This window comes from Sapajus apella, unplaced genomic scaffold, assembly GCF_009761245.1.
Source record: "Sapajus apella isolate SASKATOON/1434 unplaced genomic scaffold, GSC_monkey_1.0 scaffold74, whole genome shotgun sequence".
Classification (NCBI taxonomy): domain Eukaryota; kingdom Metazoa; phylum Chordata; class Mammalia; order Primates; family Cebidae; genus Sapajus; species Sapajus apella.
Window position 1 is genome coordinate 6,742,981 of NW_022437014.1, and position 18,421 is coordinate 6,761,401.

Here is an 18,421-nt window from a genome sequence, read left to right on the forward strand (position 1 = left end):
TTCAAGGTGAGCAGAGAGACAGGCAATTTTTTTTTTTCTTCCCCCAACATGCTTTAACTCAAGACAGGAACTCCCGGGTGGCTTCCCATCGCAATTTGCCACATGTGCACTGATGGCTCTGCTGGGCTCTGCTGGCCGTGCTGGGCTGCCGACGTCACAGAGCCATCAGTCACAGATTATAGCTGCAAGGGGTGCCCAGGTTTAATCTCATTTCTGAATGAATTAATATTATTAGTTTTGAAGAATTAATGGTATTAAATGTGCAAGGTTAGTATAAATTATGTCCACATCCACCTATTACTAAATGTGTCTCCTTCTTGTGCAAGAAAGCTTAAAGAAGCAATTCAGTAGAATCCTTTCTCTTTTCTATTTTTCTAAAATGCCCTCTTAGAAGACTAAGAAAGATGGACTAATACATACCTAGGACAAGTGCTTGATGATATAAATCTGTACTTTAGTCCATGCTGAAGGGGACAACATAACTGAGTCAGTTACCAGAGGAAGACATAACTTCGTGGTGGTTTATTATAGGCCCTTACAAATGTAGCCATAAGTATACACCATCCAAGAAAATCCTACATTTTAGAAGAGCCTTGAGCTTCTCCACTCTCATTTCCCCTTCGGTATACCCATTTTGTAGCATTAAAAGTGAGAGAGAGAGGATCATATGTTTATGTGTATCTTTTTCAATCTGAAACCAATTTTTGTCCTTACCTAAGTCTAAATGAAATGCATATTGGGCTGGGAGCAGTGGCCCATGCCAGTAATCCCAGCACTTTGGGAGGCCAAGGAGGTGGATTGCTTGAGTCCAGGTGTTTGAGACCAGCTTGGGCAACATAGCAAAACCCCATCTCTACAAACAATACAATAAATTAGCTGGGCATGGTGGTGCATGCCTGCAGTCCCAGCTCCTCAAGGGGACTGAGGTGGAAAGATTGCAGGAACCTGGGAGGTTGAGATTACAGTGAACCCTGATCATGCCACTGCATTCCAGTCTGGGTGACAGAGTGAGACCCTGTCTCTCACACACACACACACACACACACACACACACACACACGCGCGCGCGTGCAAAGAACAAAGGAAAGAAAGAGGGAGAGGGGAAGGGAATGGAGGGGAAGGGGAAGGAGGAGGGGAAGGAGGAGGGGAAGGGGAAGGGAGGAGAGGAGGGGAGGGGAGGGAAGGGAAGAAGGAAGGAAAGAAAGAAATCTTAAAAAAATATATATATATCATTAGAATCCTATGCTAGCAAGACCAATATTCATGTGTATGGTTGAAGCTTTTGGGGAGATGATGATCAAAGGTGAATGAGTCCAATGCCTCTCTTTTCTGAATGATATTTCTGTTAACTTAAGGGATCTATAAAGTTGAATCCTGTGAAATATACTTATCTTTTAACCTGGCTACCGTGACATACACTGATTGTTACATAGGCAATTGTCGCCTTCGTTGCCTGCTTAAAAACTCAAATTTCATTCAGGTATATGGGTGAGATGACTTGATTTTGAGAAAGGTGAACTGAACTCTTCACCCTGGGTCCTTGGGATAATCCTATTATCCTTTGCTGTGATTCATGACCTAATTCCAGCCAATGAGATGTAAAGAGATGGATAAAGTTTTTGAACCCCTGTGTGTCAAGCACAATGCCTCATAGTCAATAACGATTACATTAACAAGATATATTCATTGTATATGTTCTCCATGGCCTCTTCGTTCAGCATCCTTGAGTGGACATGAGCTCTTAATGAGTATTTAACAGAAAGACATTCTGCACACCTATACTTTTAATAACTCTTAAAACCTTTTTCCTAAAGTGTGTCCTAATATGTACTGAAATAACCACATCATTCCCTTTCAGGATTTCTGTAGCTTCTCCTTAAAAACTTTCACCATCCACATTGCCATGTGGGTACCTATGCAACAATCCTGCATGTTCTGCACATGTACCCCAGAACCTAAAGTGCAATAAAAAAAAATACTTATATATATATATATATGTATTTTTTTTTACCATAATTCACTTCATTAGAGCCTTCTGTCAAAGTTCTATAATAATGCTTTTTAGTAGAAATCCAATGTGGGCCACATATGTAGTTTTAAATTTACTAGTAGCTACATTTAAAAAGTAAGAAGAAACAGATAAAATTAATTTTAAGGTTATATTTAACCCAGTATGTCCGATATGATTTTGTTTCAGCACATAATCAGTATTTTTAAAGTATTGAGGTATTTTACATTCTTTTTTAATATTAAGTCTGCTCCAGTGTGTATTTTATACTTACAGAATATAGGCATATTTCATTTTATTGTGCTTTGCTTTACTGCACTTCACACTTACTGGATTTTTTTTAACAAATGGAAGGTTTGTGGCAACCCCATGTCAAACAAATCTATCAGCATCATTCTTCCAACAGCGTGTGCTCACTTCATGTCTGTGTCACATTTTGGTAATTTTGTAATTCTTTAAACTTTTTCATTGTTATTAAATCTGTTAAAATGATCTGTGATCAGTGACCTTTGATATTCCTATTGTAATTGTTGGGGGGCACCTCGAATCGCGCCATGTAAGATGGAAACTTAACCAGTGTAAGTTGTGTGTGTTCTGTCTGCTCCACTCACCGGCCACTCCCCTGTCTCTCTCCCTCCCCTCCGACCTCCCTTCCTCCGGCTGCAGAAATATTGAAATTAGGCCAATTAATAATCCTACAAAGGCCTCTAAGAGTTCAAGTGAAAGGAAGAATTACACATCTCTTAAATGGAAAGTTAGAAATGATTAAGCTTAATGAAGAAGGCATGTTAAAAGCCAAGATAAGCTGAAAGCTAGGCTTCTTGTACCAAATAGCCAAGTTGTAAATGCAAAGGAAAAGTTCTTGAAGGAAACTAAAAGTGCTACTCCAGAATGGTCACGGTGGCTCATGCCTGTAATCCCAGAACTTTGGGAGGCCAAGGTGGAAGGATCACTTGAGGTCAGGAGTTGGAGACCAGCCTGGCCAACATGGTGAAACCCCCATCTCTACTAAAAATACAAAAACTTAGCTGGGTGTGGTGGTGGATGCCTGTCATCCCAGCTACTTGGTAGGTTGAGGCATGAGAATCACTTGAACCCAGGAGGTGGAGGTTGCAGTGAATCACAGTGAACTGAGCCACTGCACTCCAGCCTGGGTGACAGAGTATGAGATTTTGTCTCAAAAAAGATATAAAATAAAATAAAGTGCTACTCCAGTCATGAATGATAAGAATGAAACAGCCTTGTTGTTGGTATGGAGAACGTTTTAGTGGTATTGAGAGACAATGAAACCAGCCACAACATTCCCTTAAGCCAAAGCCCAATTCAGAGCAAGGCCATAACTCTCTTCAATTCTATGAAGACTACAAAAGGTGAGGAAGGCCGGGCATGGTGGCTCACACCTGTAATCCCAGCACTTTGGGAAGCCGAGGCAGGCAGATCACCTGAAGTCAGGAGTTCAAGATCAGCCTGGCCAACATGGCAAAACCCCATCTCTACTAAAAATACAAAAATTAGCCAGGCGTGGTGGTGCATGCCTGTAATCTCAGCTACTAGGGGGGCTGAGGAAGGAGGATTGCTTGAACCTTGGAGGTGGAAGTTGCAGTGAGCTGAGATTGTGCCACTGCACCCCAACCTGGGCAACAGAGCAAGATTCCACCTCAAAAAAAAAAAAAAAAAAAGAGCTGAGGAAGCTGCAGAACAAAAGTTGGAAGCTAGCAGAGGTTGGTTCATGAGGTTTAAAGAAAAAAACTGACTCCATAACATCAAGTGCAAGGTGGAAAGAGTGCTGACATAGGAGCTACAGCATTATCCAAGAAAATCTAGCTAAGATCACTGATGAAAGTGAATATACTAAAGAACAGACTTTTAATGTAAATGAATCATACTTCTATTGCAAGAAGACAGCTTTAAGAACTTTCCTAGCTATAGAGAAAGTCAATGCCTGCTTCAAAGTTGACTCTTGCTAGGGGCTAATGCACCTGGTGACTTTTAGTCAAAACCAATGCTTACATACCATTCTGAAAATCCTAGGGTCCTTAAGAATTATGCTAACTCCATTCTCTTTGTACTCTATAAATGGGCCAGTAGCCTGAATGGCAGCACATCTGTTTACAGCATGGTTTATTGATATTTTAGGCCCATTGTTAAGACCTGCCACAAAGAAAAAAAATTTTTTCAGAACATTACTGCTTATTGACATTGCACTTGGTCACCCAAGAGCAATTCTGCCAGTGTGGACTGCCCAAGTCAATTGGCACCTGAAAGGAGGCCTCATTCTTGGCATCTTTGTCAGGCTCCGGAAGATACATTGCTAAAGGTGGAAATTTCCAAGTTGCGTCTAAATAATCTTCAAAAAAGGGCAGAGAATATGACACATCTTACTATCTCCCCAACTCCATGCATAGGGTTCAGCAGGAGAAGCCGCCCCAGGTATCATGCATGCTCAGCAGGTAGATGCTAAGGGACCGCCCTTCAAAAGCTCTTGTTTTCCCCTGAATGTAATGGAAGGTTTGTAGCCTGTGTGAGTAGCTCCCTTAGAAGCAGGACTATCAGGAACTATTCCCCATTATTCCTAAGCCCCAGCAGAGCTGTCATAAGCTGTATTTGTCAGCCCTTTAGTATGAAGGCCACTTTTGGTTCCATCTGGTTCTGTCTCCCAAAACCTCATTCAATTCAGTCTCTTCAGTTCAAAACAATTTGCCTGTGTGAGCACCACATGGGGAGATGAGCGTTTCAGCCTCGACTCTCTCAATCTCTAGACCTGTGATCCTAGGCAAATCTCCATCTACTCCTATGCATAGCCCATGATCTGCTCTAGCACGTCTCATGAGTGCTCTATCAGAATTCCGGAATTCTGCCAGTCAGAGTCGCTCACTCCTATAATACCAACACTTTGGGAGGCCAGGTCAGGAGGATGGCTTGAAGCCAGGAGTTAGAGCCTGGCACTGTAAGGAGACCCCTTCTCTACAAAAAAATTTTCTAAAATTAGCCTGGTGTGGTGGTGTGGGATTATAGTTCCGGCTACTCTGGAGGCTGAGGTGGGAGGATCCCTTGAATCCAGGAGTTCAAGGATGCAATGAACCATGATCATGCCACTGTACTCCAGCCTGGGTAACAGCCCCATCTCCAAAAAAAAAAAAAAGGAAAATTTAAAAAATAATTCCAGAAATTCCTAAGCTAATCAGCTAATCTTTCTATATTTTGCTGGTTGAGGAACTAGTTGGTTAACTACTGTATAGGTAAATTCTACAATTCTCCAGGTAAACACAGGCAACTGCTCATTTCCATGGCCATCATCTGTGTGGGCCATGTGTGTACGTGCATGTGTGCATGCATGCATGCGTGTGTGTGTGTGTGCACGTGCATGCAGTTTCCCAGAGCTTTTTCCAAGCTTGGGTTTTGCAATTCTTAAACCCTGGTTCGGTTCTTCTCCGAAGATTCTGAGTGTTCTTTTTGTATCAGTATATTTGTGCCACACCTACCAGCCCCCAAGTAGGTGCTAATCCCCCACAGTAATTAGCCCTAACCAATATTTAAGTGCTTAATTTTTTTCAAGTTCAGTTTATTTTGCCCATGACACTAATTTATGGTTAGGTTATAATGATGGCAACCATGACCATTTAAACTGCTAAGAAATTCATAAGCTTTTAGGGACCTTATTTTGGGGAGGCAAAACCCCCTAAAGTGTTGTTTATTTTATCATTATTTGTGTTTTAAAATTCTCCCAGGATTTTCTCTCCACACTTTACCTCATTCTAGGTATTTTAGGAATAACTAACAGTGAACTTGCCTGGATAAAACTGCCCTGAGCTATTCTTTAAGTTAATTATCACTTCTTTTGCTTCTGTGAATGGCTGTTCAATGACACTGTCAGCAAGTGGAATGAACCAAATTACTTTAATTATGGAGTAATTGCACAGAGTGATGGTAATTAAATCTTGATCAGTTTAAGTGAGTGAATTAATTGCTCTAACTTGGAATGCACACCACAGCAAGAGGAGTTGTTTTGTAGTTTAATTAACACCATCCACTAAAGTCGTATCATATCTAAAATGTAGACAATTAATGAGTTTGATATTCTCACCTTTGCAAGAACTAGGACAGCATACATGCTGAGAAAGGTAGTGCACTAAGGGAATGGTAGGAAACTTAATATTCTTGTCACTTGTGTAGATATATTGGTTGCAATCTCTACTTTGCCTTCTGGAGAAATGTGCAAATAGAAATATTTCCATATAATTAGCTTCTGGCCCCATTTCATTTCGATATTCCCTGATCTGTGCAACAGTATACATTTCCAAATTTGTTAACGTTGTAAATTTCTGCAGCCTGAATTTCATTGTGAATCTAGCCATCATTTACTTCCTTTTTGTTTGGGAGAGTCCAGCTGTTGTGAAGGTGTGCTTAAGGTCTTCATAAAATGTGATCATTTGCCAATCATGGAAATAGATGTTCATGGAAATAGAGTTATTGGAAATAGATGTTCATGCTTCTTCTATTACCCATTCCCTAGCACTGGGAAATGCTCTATGTTTTTATAGCAACTTTTCTGCCTTTATCTAGATCAGTGCTCACCCTTGATGTTGCGTTAGAATCATTTATGGAATTTTAGAAAATTGCCAGTGCCTAGGCCTCACTCCAGAATTTAGAGGGGTGAGTCCCAGGCATAAGTATGTTTTTAAAACTCTTTAGGTGATTTTGGTATACCTTGCCAGTTGATAACCACTGATTGAGAAATTCCATCCAATCTCATCCCATTAACCCTTAGGGGAGCAGATTTCCGGATGGAGAGCACTCTGTGGTCAGGACAGAGTCTGAGGCTTGAGAACTGAACCTAATCCTCAGACAATCCTCCACTGCCTCTCTCTCTTAAGAGCTGATTTATCGTAAATATTTGACCACCATGCTCCAGAATAAATCAAGCTGGTAAGTCCTAGTTTATAAACTAGAGAAGGAAAGAAGCAAAAGAAATCAACACGATTTATTTAGCAGTCTTAGGCATTGTCTTCTTAAGCTTCTAATAAGAAAAAGGTATGTTTCTCTCTGCCCCACAACTGTGATATGTGTACAGTTGCTTTATTAAGTGTCAGTGGGTGGTAATGACTGAGTAGAACTGATGGGGGAAATGGCCTTTGTCAGTTCCGCCTGATATGAGTAATAAGTGAGCTTCTCAAGGTTGGACGCTGTCAAAGCCAGCAGGAGTTAGGTCTTCTCTGATTTCTGTGTCCGTATGCATTGAGCCTCTAGACTATAGCCTCCAGCTCAGAGTTAACACAAGACAATGGAAACCTGACCCAATTCTATGCGTAGGTTCTTAGAAGTATTCACATGTGAGTTAAAATGTAAATTGGGTTTTGAAAAATGAGATTTTTCTTTTTTTTTTTGAGACGGAGTTTCGCTCTTGTTACCCAGGATGGAGTGCAATGGCGCGATCTCGGCTCACCGCAACCTCCGTCTCCTGGGTTCAGGCAATTCTCCTGCCTCAGCCTCCTGAGTCGCTGGGATTACAGGCACACGCCACCATGCCCAGCTAATTTTTTGTATTTTTAGTAGAGACGGGGTTTCACCATGTTGACCAGGATGGTCTCGATCTCTTGACCTCGTGATCCACCCGCCTCGGCCTCCCAAAGTGCTGGGATTACAGGCTTGAGCCACCACGCCCGGCGAAAAATGAGATTTTTCTATATGGACAAACAGAGAAAATGTCCTACAAACCAAAGGCACTTCGGTATGGCCAAACCATGTATGTCTGGGAAACCTACATCATCTTGCTATGACTAGAGCATGCATGTGGAGGGAAGAAAGCTTGTTAAAGCCAATAGACCCAAACTGCCAATAACCCACTTCTAGGCTGAAAAGGTCAAAGTGTTTAGCTTGTGGTAGCAAGGGAGAATGAACAGCAGAAGGATTGTGAAGCAGCTCAGTAATACGGAGTTGGGAGGGGCTTATTACAGGACTTGTGCCTTAGCTAAGTGGTTCTAAGGCTTAAGAAAGTGCAGGCCCATTCTGGATGGAGTACCATCAAGGACAGAGGCAATTCAGTAACTGGGTATTTAATCATTTGATTTAGGAGATAGAATAATTAAAGCGAGGATAACATCATCAATAGTAAAGTCTTTTGTGCTAGCTGGAAGAGAGGGAGGATTTTAGTCATTTTTGTGGTTGCAGAGTATCCTGGTCTCTGTTTGCTTTCACACATGGTCATGGAGGGAACTTACCTGATCCTTGTGCTGTGAGCGTAGTTTATGTTCAGCTGGGACGTCAATGCAGATGCTTTTCACTTTCTTAAGGGACCAGGCTCTTGATTGCTATTTTAAGGAGCTAGGACTTAAATGTTGAAAAGTTTTAAGGAGTGAAAAGACAAAATTCTTCAGGTGGCTATATGGAGGGTGGCTTTTAATATGAGACAAGATACAGATGGCCCCATAGGAACAAAAGAAAGAAAATGCTCTTGGCAGTGACCATGGAGAGCAAAGGACTGAGAAGAGATGCTTTCGGGGGCAGAAAAGATAAAACTTGTGCTGCTTAACAATTCAAAGAGAAAGAACAATACCAAGTTCCTTGGACAAGTTATAGGAAACCTTTTTATCTTCATGATTTAATTGGGGAAAATTGCATTTTAAGGAGTTTTCTTTTTCTTGAAAGTAAAGCCCAGTGTTCACTAAGTTTTTGCACGAACAAATAGCTTCTGGGGTCACCTACAACTTCTGGCCTTTTGATTTCAACCTGGTAATGTCCCTACAGTAGCCTTTTCCCCCTTAAGCTGGAAAGAGTTTGCCATATGCTCACCCTGGCACAATTCAGAGGAAATACACCAAAGCAAAAAGACAGCTGGTTCCAGATATTCTTTAGGAGATAAAGTGTGTCTGTTTGTCCAGGGCTGTGAATCCTGAATCACCTGCCAGGAGCCTGAGCAGCAGAGAGAGGGAAATGGGTCAGGTCACTCCGCTCAGGCCTGGTTCTCCAGCCTTCGCTTCATCTGATTTTGCCCAAAAGGAAGAGTAAACGGACCTTTCTGGAGAAACAAGAAATTGGTAGAATACAGTAGAACCTTGGAAATGAGGAGAAAAAAAGGAGAAAACTTTGGTGCCAGGCAGGAGGTTGGCAGGAGCTGGGCATAGAGGAGAGGGAATGGTCTTACTTTTAGAAATAGGGACCTGGCCGGGCGCAGTGGGTCACACCTGTAACCCCAGCACTTTGGGAGGCCAGGGTGAGTGGATCACAAGGTCAAGAGATGGAGACCATCCGGCCCACATGGTGAAACCCCGTCTCTACTAAAAATACAAAAATTAGCTGGGCATGGTGGCAGGCTGCCGTAATCCCAGCTACTCGGGAGGCTGAGGAAGGAGAAGGACTTGAACCCAGGAGGCAGAGGTTGCAGTGAGCGGAGATCGTATCATTGCACTCCAGCCTGGTGACAAAGAGAGACTCTATCTCAAACCATGGAAAAAAAGAAGAGAAAAAAGAAATAGGGTCCTAATTATATTGTTTTCCTGATTTTTAAAAAACCCACATGATTGGCCGGGCGCGGTGGCTCAAGCCTGTAATCCCAGCACTTTGGGAGGCCGAGGCGGGTGGATCACGAGGTCAAGAGATCGAGACCATCCTGGTCAACATGGTGAAACCCCGTCTCTACTAAAAATACAAAACATTAGCTGGGCATGGTGGTGCGTGCCTGTAATCCCAGCTACTCAGGAGGCTGAGGCAGGAGAATTGCCTGAACCCAGGAGGCGGAGGTTGCGGTGAGCTGAGATGGCGCCATTGCACTCCAGCCTGGGTAACATGAGTGAAACTCCGTCTCAAAAAAAAAAAAAAAAAAAAATCCACATGATTGTCATTTAATGAGGTAAAAACAGACACATAAAGAAGACTCACAGGATAGAAAGAAAAATGAGCTGAATGATGAAATCAGTAACAGCAAATCACATAGTATTATAACTACTAATGACCATAAGGAATTTTAGTTATTTGGGGGGGGTAAAAGGATAGGAAGAAATCCCAAAGTCTTTCAGTGTTTTTGGAGGGGGGTAAGGATTGCCTCAAGTCGCTTAACTATAATCTGTGACAGCACATTTATGTAAATAGCTTTGAGCAGAGTGCTTCTCAACATTTACTTCTATTCCATTTAACATAAATGTTTTGAGGAGCAGATATTGGTTTGAGAGCAACATTTTATAAAATTCAGATGACTTATTTACCCAGTACTTTTACAAGCCTACTCTACAGATTAATTTTTCTAAACTGTGTGATTTTTTTTAAGCCAAATGAAACCCTCAGAAAGTGCGGATTCTATTAGTTCATGACCTTATGTTTTAGTGGCAAAAAAAGTGGCTTTGCAACCCATAAAACGTGTTAATGTAGGGATAGACATCTTTATCCTTCCACTTATAGTAGGTCCAATCAACAGAATGGATTGGTCCTAAATAATCTGACATTAGTATTAAAACAAATATTGAAAAACACACGTATCCATTACTGGTACATTATGGATGGAGCTTTAGTTCTTGGTATTAAGATACATCTTGACCCCAAAAACGTTCAGTAGAAACCATCACTATATGTGAAGTTAGGTAGGGAATACAGATTATGATTTATATCAGGCTTTCAATTAATAGCAGAGAAAAGATTTGATGGCCATTTACGAATTGATTAGCAAGACACCAGAATAGAAACACGGTACCTTGTGGCATTCTTTGCTTTATTATCTTTGCCTGTGACCGGCTGCAGTGTTGAAGGGTGTTTGCCATGAGCAAAGCGCGTATCAATTTTCAGATTTCACAACTAAGCAGTGCCAGCTCTAGCACAAAAGGCCTGCCAAAGCCTCCAAAAACCGTAAGCCAGTTCAGTAATCAACAAGGTGGAAGTCGCATTACCTACGGCTGTATGGTTCATTTGAATTGTTTTCCAAAAATATAGTTTTACTTATTTCAAAGTATATCTCACTTTCCATTCAGCTGCCCAGGTTTTCCAGCACCTAATATATTAATTACCCAATAACTCAGAGGTCTCCAACCTTTTCCACACCAGGGACCAGTTTAATGGAAGACAATTTTTTCATGGGCTGAGGGGTCGGGGGGATGGTTTTGGGATGACACTGTTCTGCCTCAGATCATAGGCATTAGTCAGATTCTTATAAGCAGCACATAACCCAGATCCCTCGCATGTGAGTTCATAACAGGATTCATGTCCTATCAAAATCTAATGATTTGATTTGACCCGGGTGGCGCTCAGGCGGTTATGCTGCTCATGTTCCTCTGTGACGCCCAGTTCCTAACAGGACAAGGACCAGTACAGGTTCATGGCCAGGGAGTTGAGGACCCTTGCAACAACTCATTTCTTTAGCACAAATCATTTTGAGCACCTGCCATTTGTTTTCATTCTGTCACACCCCGTGAGAGTATATACAGAGATGTGTAATACATGGCCCCTGCCCTCATGGATCTTATACTTTACATGAAGAATGATTCAACATTAAATGGTGGCCTGTTAAGACGATAACACTAAGTCAATAACCAAAGGCACAGTAAATCGCTTTTGTGTCAAATAAGTGGAATAGATGTGCCCTCAGCTCATGTCAAGCAGGAAATCACTGTTGGGTTGGAGTTGTCAGCTGAAGCTTTATGAGAAAATAGGTAGCAAGCTGGTTCATGAAAGATGAATTGCGGCAGAGGCATGCTGGTACAAACCAGCTCCTGGGATGAGGAGCCTGATTTATAGCATTGGTCAATGTCCACGAATACTCCCACCATGGCTGACTTAAAACTACCAAACACTAGTGAGTGTGAGGTGGGAGGCCCACACTTGCACACATGAGCCAGTGCAAACCAACTCCCACACCACTAAATGGAAGCTTGACAAGTGATCAAGATTCATTCAGTTCAATGACTATTTTGTAAAAACAAAGAATGATATGGTTTTTAATTCCCTTAGTAAGTAAATTAGCATTTTGCCATACTTCTGTCTCCTCCCCAATTCCCTCAGCATGGTCCTAATTGTCAGCTGAATACCTTTGAAAACTACATTGAGGACCTTTCGTATTAAAGTTGACGATGCCGACACAGCACCAGCACTGCCTTTAAGGTGCTTTTCCCTGGAGTACTGGCCTCGCCCTAATCTATTTACTTCATCTTTCTCAGCATCTCTTATAAACCGGACATACATTTCCAAGACAATGGGTCCAGATCAGAAGTGCAGGCTGTGCCCCCGGAACACATCAAAGTTGCAGACAAGCACAGAATTAGACTCCATTTGAAACTTAGTAGAACTTGGCTGATTTGCTCCCTCTTGGCTATGCATTTAAAGTGTGCAGTGAGGACCCCAAGTTTTGATCTCATCATTCAAGAAATGTTAAAATGCCTGTGGTGAATCTGACTTTAATTTACCATGACTGCTGAAACAGAGGTTTTGGAAGCTAAAGCAGTGGCAAGTCCCCCGCGTGAGGCCAGAGCTCTTGAGGGGGCATTTAGCAGCAGCAGATTTTACATGTATGAATCCAAATAAATTAATGTGTGTTAAATATTTCTAGCAACCTTCCAGGTTCCCAGTTCATGGCTCAGCAGGGGAAAGGCAAGGGGCTCATTCATTCATTCATTCATTCACTCTCTGTAAAAGAATTAAAATAGACCTCGGTTTTTCTGTCTTCAACTCTTGTTTCCTTTTTCCTTTTTCTTTTCCCACCCCTGCCCCACCCCCCACTTTTTTTGCTACCTCCCCTCCTGTGAACCCTTCCTGACAAACAGACAACCCACATGCTCACAAAAACAGCTCTTGAAAGAACAGCTCTGATGTTACTGGGATGAGATTGCTCCAATGCTCCCAAGCAGGAGGCATAAAAAACCCAGAGCAATCTCCAGCTGTTCTAAAGGCAGATTGTACAGCAGTTAGAGATACAGAAAATTGCAACCTTGACCAGACCACAAGGACACACCCCCACTCTTCACAATCTTAGAGACCCCCAGTAGTACTTCGCGTTAGGGAGTTTCTGAGTCTTCAGATCTAGATTCCCATCAGGTGAATAAAGCCTTTAACCTCTATTTGAATCACTCAAACTATTGATTTTTCCCTGACACAACAAGCGTGTATTGACCGTCTCCTCTCACCAAGTACTCATCCAGGTGCTTTGGGTATCTTGGGGCTGAAAAAACAATATGCCAAAATGAAAACCTCAGAAGCAGCTTCAGAAGCAAACATTTTCCTCTGACCTTCTCCTGCCCTCTTACCCCTCAGTTCCATTCTTCCCCTAGGCAGGTCATAGAACCTAGAACCCCCTTTCCCCAGAGTCAGCCATAAAACCTAAAAACTAACTTTCCCTCTGCATTTCTATGTAAAAACTGGCCATAAAGAAATGATCTGACTTGCCTTGTTTAGGTCATGCATGCTCAGAGAGGCCAAGAATCAAAACAGGCCTTGCCGGCTTCCCAACTCCGTCTCTAGCTAGCATTAGATAACACTTTCTGCCCAATCCTATTTCTACACAGTTGTCCAGACTTTGTTGAACCTAAGCATAAAAATGGACAGTTTCCTCTGTATCTTTGAGTCTTCATTCTGAAGGCTCCCATGTATACACATTAAAGAAATTTTCATGCCTTTTCTCTAACTAATCTTGCTTTTGTGAGTTGATTTTTCAGCAAACTTTTAGAGGGCCAAGGGAAAGCTCTCTTTAGGTGCCCCCACAGCTCTATCAGTAAGCAGAGTAAAGAAAAGACTTACTGCCCTCACGGAGTCTACCCCCTGAGCATCCACAAATACACGGGTTGCCTGCTTTTGGTTGGGACAGCAGTTTATACAGGGGAGCCATAAAAGTGACGATGGAAGTAGAATTCTAAGAGTCTAGACCCACCGCCCATTCCCCAAATATTGTTTATGACCATAATCCTCCCTCTGACTTCCTATTTTCATTCTAAATTGGAATAATGACCTGGTCTTTACTAAACTCTGCATGTTTCAGAAAGGACTTCCAAAAGGACTTTTCAGAAAGTACCAGACTCTTAGCAATGGCATGAGGTGGGAGATTAAAAATACATTCTTAATTTGTTTGACAGGAGCAATGAGGAGGTCAAATACTTAAGACAATTTCTTACTGATTTCTCTAATTGTGTATCTAGATCACCCAATTCATCGTGTTTGCTAAGAATTACTAAAACAATAAATTACTACTACCAGAATGGTCTTTTATTGTCTAGCAGTTCTGGTGTATGGTGATAATAAGAAGCCACTGACTTTTAGTTGGTTTTGTTTCTAAATTCTCTCCAGACAATGTACCTCTATTTTGCCTGTACCCTGATCGACACTCCTACCCTTTCCCCTCCCTTGGGACACCACTGCTCATATTTCAAATATTTTCTTAGATCTATCTCATCTAGAAAATCTCTTCCAAGCAGCCCATGCCAAGCTGACTCCCAATGTCTGTTTCTTCTGTGATTTTTCTGTAGCTGTTAAACTCTATATCTTTATAGCCTTTTATTAAATGCAATAATAAATATGTTTAATTACTCCCTCCTGCAAATCATGTTTCTCCTCAAACAGAATTTAATGAAGGCATGACTGGGTCTGACATCCATCACCTACCAAATGACGAATTGTTGGTCGGTTGGTAGTGGATGAAGGTGTGGGTGGCAAGTGCAAACCACAAACCTCTCAAAGACCCTGCTCCCCTCACTGCAGGAAAGCGTATCAATGCCCCAGCCTGGGCCCAAGTTGTGCTCCTTGCAGAGACTCAGCTTCATCTAGCAATGTCTAATGACCCAGCGCAGTAGCCCACCAAATATCTCCTAGGAGGCAGTGGGGAGTCAGACCAGTGAGCATGATCTGGCAGCAACATTTCAGGAATAGTGGGCTGAATGATTCTGAGTACAGGGTGGGCACTTAGGCTTGGGTCAGAGGGAAGAACGGAAGGATGTAAAAGCTCAGCGAAACTTTAGGGCCCTGGTCCTACTGCAGGGGACCCCTGTAATGAGTCTCACAAAAAGTTGGGACTGTACCCTCCTTTGATACAAATTCTTGTGCAGCTGTTCCGCAGCATGATTTCCAGATAATGATGGGAGCGCCGTGCAGAAGCAATATGATGGGGAAAAAAATAGCATCAGGAAGGGGTTGTAGTGTCTGACAAAGGCAATGACTGGCAGGGAAGGTCAAGCCTGGTAGGTGCCACCTATTAATTGTAAAACCCTAATGTTTATTAAAAACATAACCAACCTCGCTCCCAGCACTAAGCTAGTGTACTTTATGCATGTTATTTTATCAATTGCTTACCATCCTATAAGGTAGTTTGATCTCATGGATACAGTGTTAGAGAATCAGCGTGGCAGCTGACTGGATTTGTTCAAGAACACACATGAAGCACACCCCAGGAAGCAGACACACTTGCGGGGTGAGCTCTCCAGGAGCTGAATATCAGATGAACATTTTCAGTGGCTGTTTTATTTTATTCATGTGACCCCATTCAATTTCACAGGTTGGTGAACCCCTGGAAATTGTGGGTGGTAATAATAAATTAATCATACTGGGTTAAGGAGAGGGTAGATAAACACAAATCACGAATAACACAAAGTGATCCATGTTCAAATATCCGGACGGATGGCACTGTCCTGATAACCCCAGGATAGCTCTGTAAGTAGGAGGAAACTGATTAGCACTGATTGCTGGCACATTACTGTTCCCTGCAGGGCCAGGAGAGAAGACACGCCCTGGGGGTATGCATGAGAGGTGGGAAGCCTCTGGCCATCCTCCCTCCTCCGACTGCCACCTCTAGGGGTGGCTAATTAGCTGGTTCCTATTTCTAGGCCCCCAAAAAGTGACTGCTGCTTAGCTACACTTAGGTCAGTGGTTCTCAACTTCTGCTACTGGGTGTTGGAACCACCTAGGAGCATTAAGAGTGGCCTCATTCCCCTCTCTCAGAGATTTATAATGCCGATTTATAATGCCATTGGTCTAGGGTATAGCCTGGGGACGTCAGGAAGTTTCAAAGGTCCCTAGCTGTTTCTAATGTGCAGTTGCCAATATTGGAAACACCTAGATTACAGTGAGCCCTGATAAAGGAAAATTAATTGCACCTACATTTATTGAGCAGCTGTTATCCCCAGTCTTTATGTTGAGTGTTTTATACAGATCCTTTATAACCCTTAAAATCAACTTGCAAGTGGCTATGATCATCTTCAAGTTGAGTCAAGGTCACAGACAATTGCTAGTCCCCAAACCCAATCTTTTTCTGCTAAATCTGCTGCCTCTCCTGGAAGGACAACATTCCAAACATGAAAGAGAGATTAGAAGAGACCACAATCTTCTCAATCACTCTTTGTTAAAGATATCTGTGAAGGATTGTAAAGAAAGGCTCTATGACACCTTTTCCACCAAGATCATATAATTGCCCTTGAACTTGGCTCTTTCCTCACAGTTTTGGTGCCAATACCTCCAAAAAAGGGTCTGTCTCTGTTACTTGGTACTTACTTTTTCTCATCCTTATAATGGTGCTATGCTAGGTGCTAAGGGATACAGCAGAGATAGAGTACACAGTGCTTGCCTTCAGGAAAATCCCTTGTTGACTTGAGTGACAAGTATTAAATGAAACTACTTCGGAATAGTAATACAGGGCAGGGGGCTAATTATTTGAAAGGCAGTGAATTGCTCTAACCCCTTAATTAAAATGTGGCCCTTAGACCAGCTGCACCAACATCATGTGAGAACTTACTAGAAGTGCAGACTCTCAGGCCCCTCCCCAGGCTGATTCAGAATCTGCATCTTCAATGATCTCCATGTGATGCATTTGTACATTAACTTTTGAGAAGCCATGATCGTGAGCCGTAGCAGCATTATTTTGGTCCCATTTTGTTGCCTTAGGAACATCTGTTTTATCCTTTTTTTTTTTTTTTTTGAGAACTAGAACTCCTTTACACACACACACACACACACACACACACACACATTTTTAAAGATCATAGTTGCAATTCTCCCTGACCTTCTTAAAGAACAGAAAACCAAGATGAGCAGAGAACTGGGATCTTGTTCACAACTAAGTCTTTTGTAAGGCTTCCTTATATGGCCCCAGGTGCCGTGGCACAGCTGCTGATATTTAGTTACGTTCTGCACCAGCAATTCTAGCATTTGGGAAGTGAAATTCATTTTTCTCTCTCTGGATTATGAAGGCCTGGGGCAAAGGAGGTGAAGAAAGCTGCACTGGGAGGAAATCAGTATTGGAAGTATCAGGTGTGGCAGCAAGGTCAGAAGCATTTTCATTTTAGGGTCTGGCATTTTATTTAGGCCTTGGCAATCTATCCCTTTCAATGGAGATGGGAGAATTTGTTTAATAAGGACACAAAGAAAGATTTGTAGTTCTAAAGGGCTCAACATTTGACTCACAAACTCTCATATTGAGTTACACCCTAAATAGGGTTTGTGTTCTCTCTGTTTGCAATAACTGCTCTCGGAAACATTCAGTGAAGTCTTCTCGATCATGGTCTTCAAACACTTGTAATATTAATTGTTCCATTTAATAAGGAAATCGAAGCCCCATGTAACCTTATATCAATGTGTGATTTTCATTTAGTCAAGTAATGAAGTGAGTACATTTTTCAGACCCTGGATCTCTTTAACAAAGCTGTTCTGCAACTTGCTTTATCATTAAGAATAAAGACCCACCTCTGTTATTGAACATAGGCAGAAACAAAACCTACTGAAAGTGAGGAATAAATTTTCACAGACTGGGAAACTCTGGAGTTCAAAGGATGTGGGTGACTTTGAAACAAACTGCGTTGATTCTTGCAAAGTTGCAGAATTATGCTATATGATGTTTGCATTTGGGAAAATTAATTATGATCTGAAGTCATGGGTTAGAAATATAATTAAACTGATTAGTGTCATAGGATAAAAATAAAAAGCGAGGCTGTGACAGCTTCCCGCGTCCCCCTTTCCCCTCCCCCAGAAAGGCTCTTAAAGGAACATTTAAAACATAAGCCTTTGTTCCCTCCATCTATGGTGCCCAGGTCAGGTGGACCCTGCGGCGTGGCTGAAATATTTCAAATAGTCACTCACAAATGTGTCATTTGACCTGCTGTTCTTCCAAAGAGGTATGAAAAATATGTTTCTTGCTGAGATAACTTGAAATCAAATAAACATAATCTCTTTAATTCTTTCTAAATAGTTCCATATTTTAAGTCTAAACACAATAGAACACAAAGCTTCTGGCTTTAAAAAAAGTTGTTTTATTTTTTATGTGTGTGGTCGTGTTGGATTTTTTTTTCCTTCTAGTTTGTGTTAGTTTGAATTTAAGAGCATCATTTACATTTAAAATCATGGGAATATATTTCCCTCGGTTTGAAGACACGCAGCATATGGCAATGTGGTTACTTGGTTAAACGTGTAAGTTTGCTTTGATGAGTGCTATCTTCAACAAGGGCAGATGTTCTTATTTATATTAAC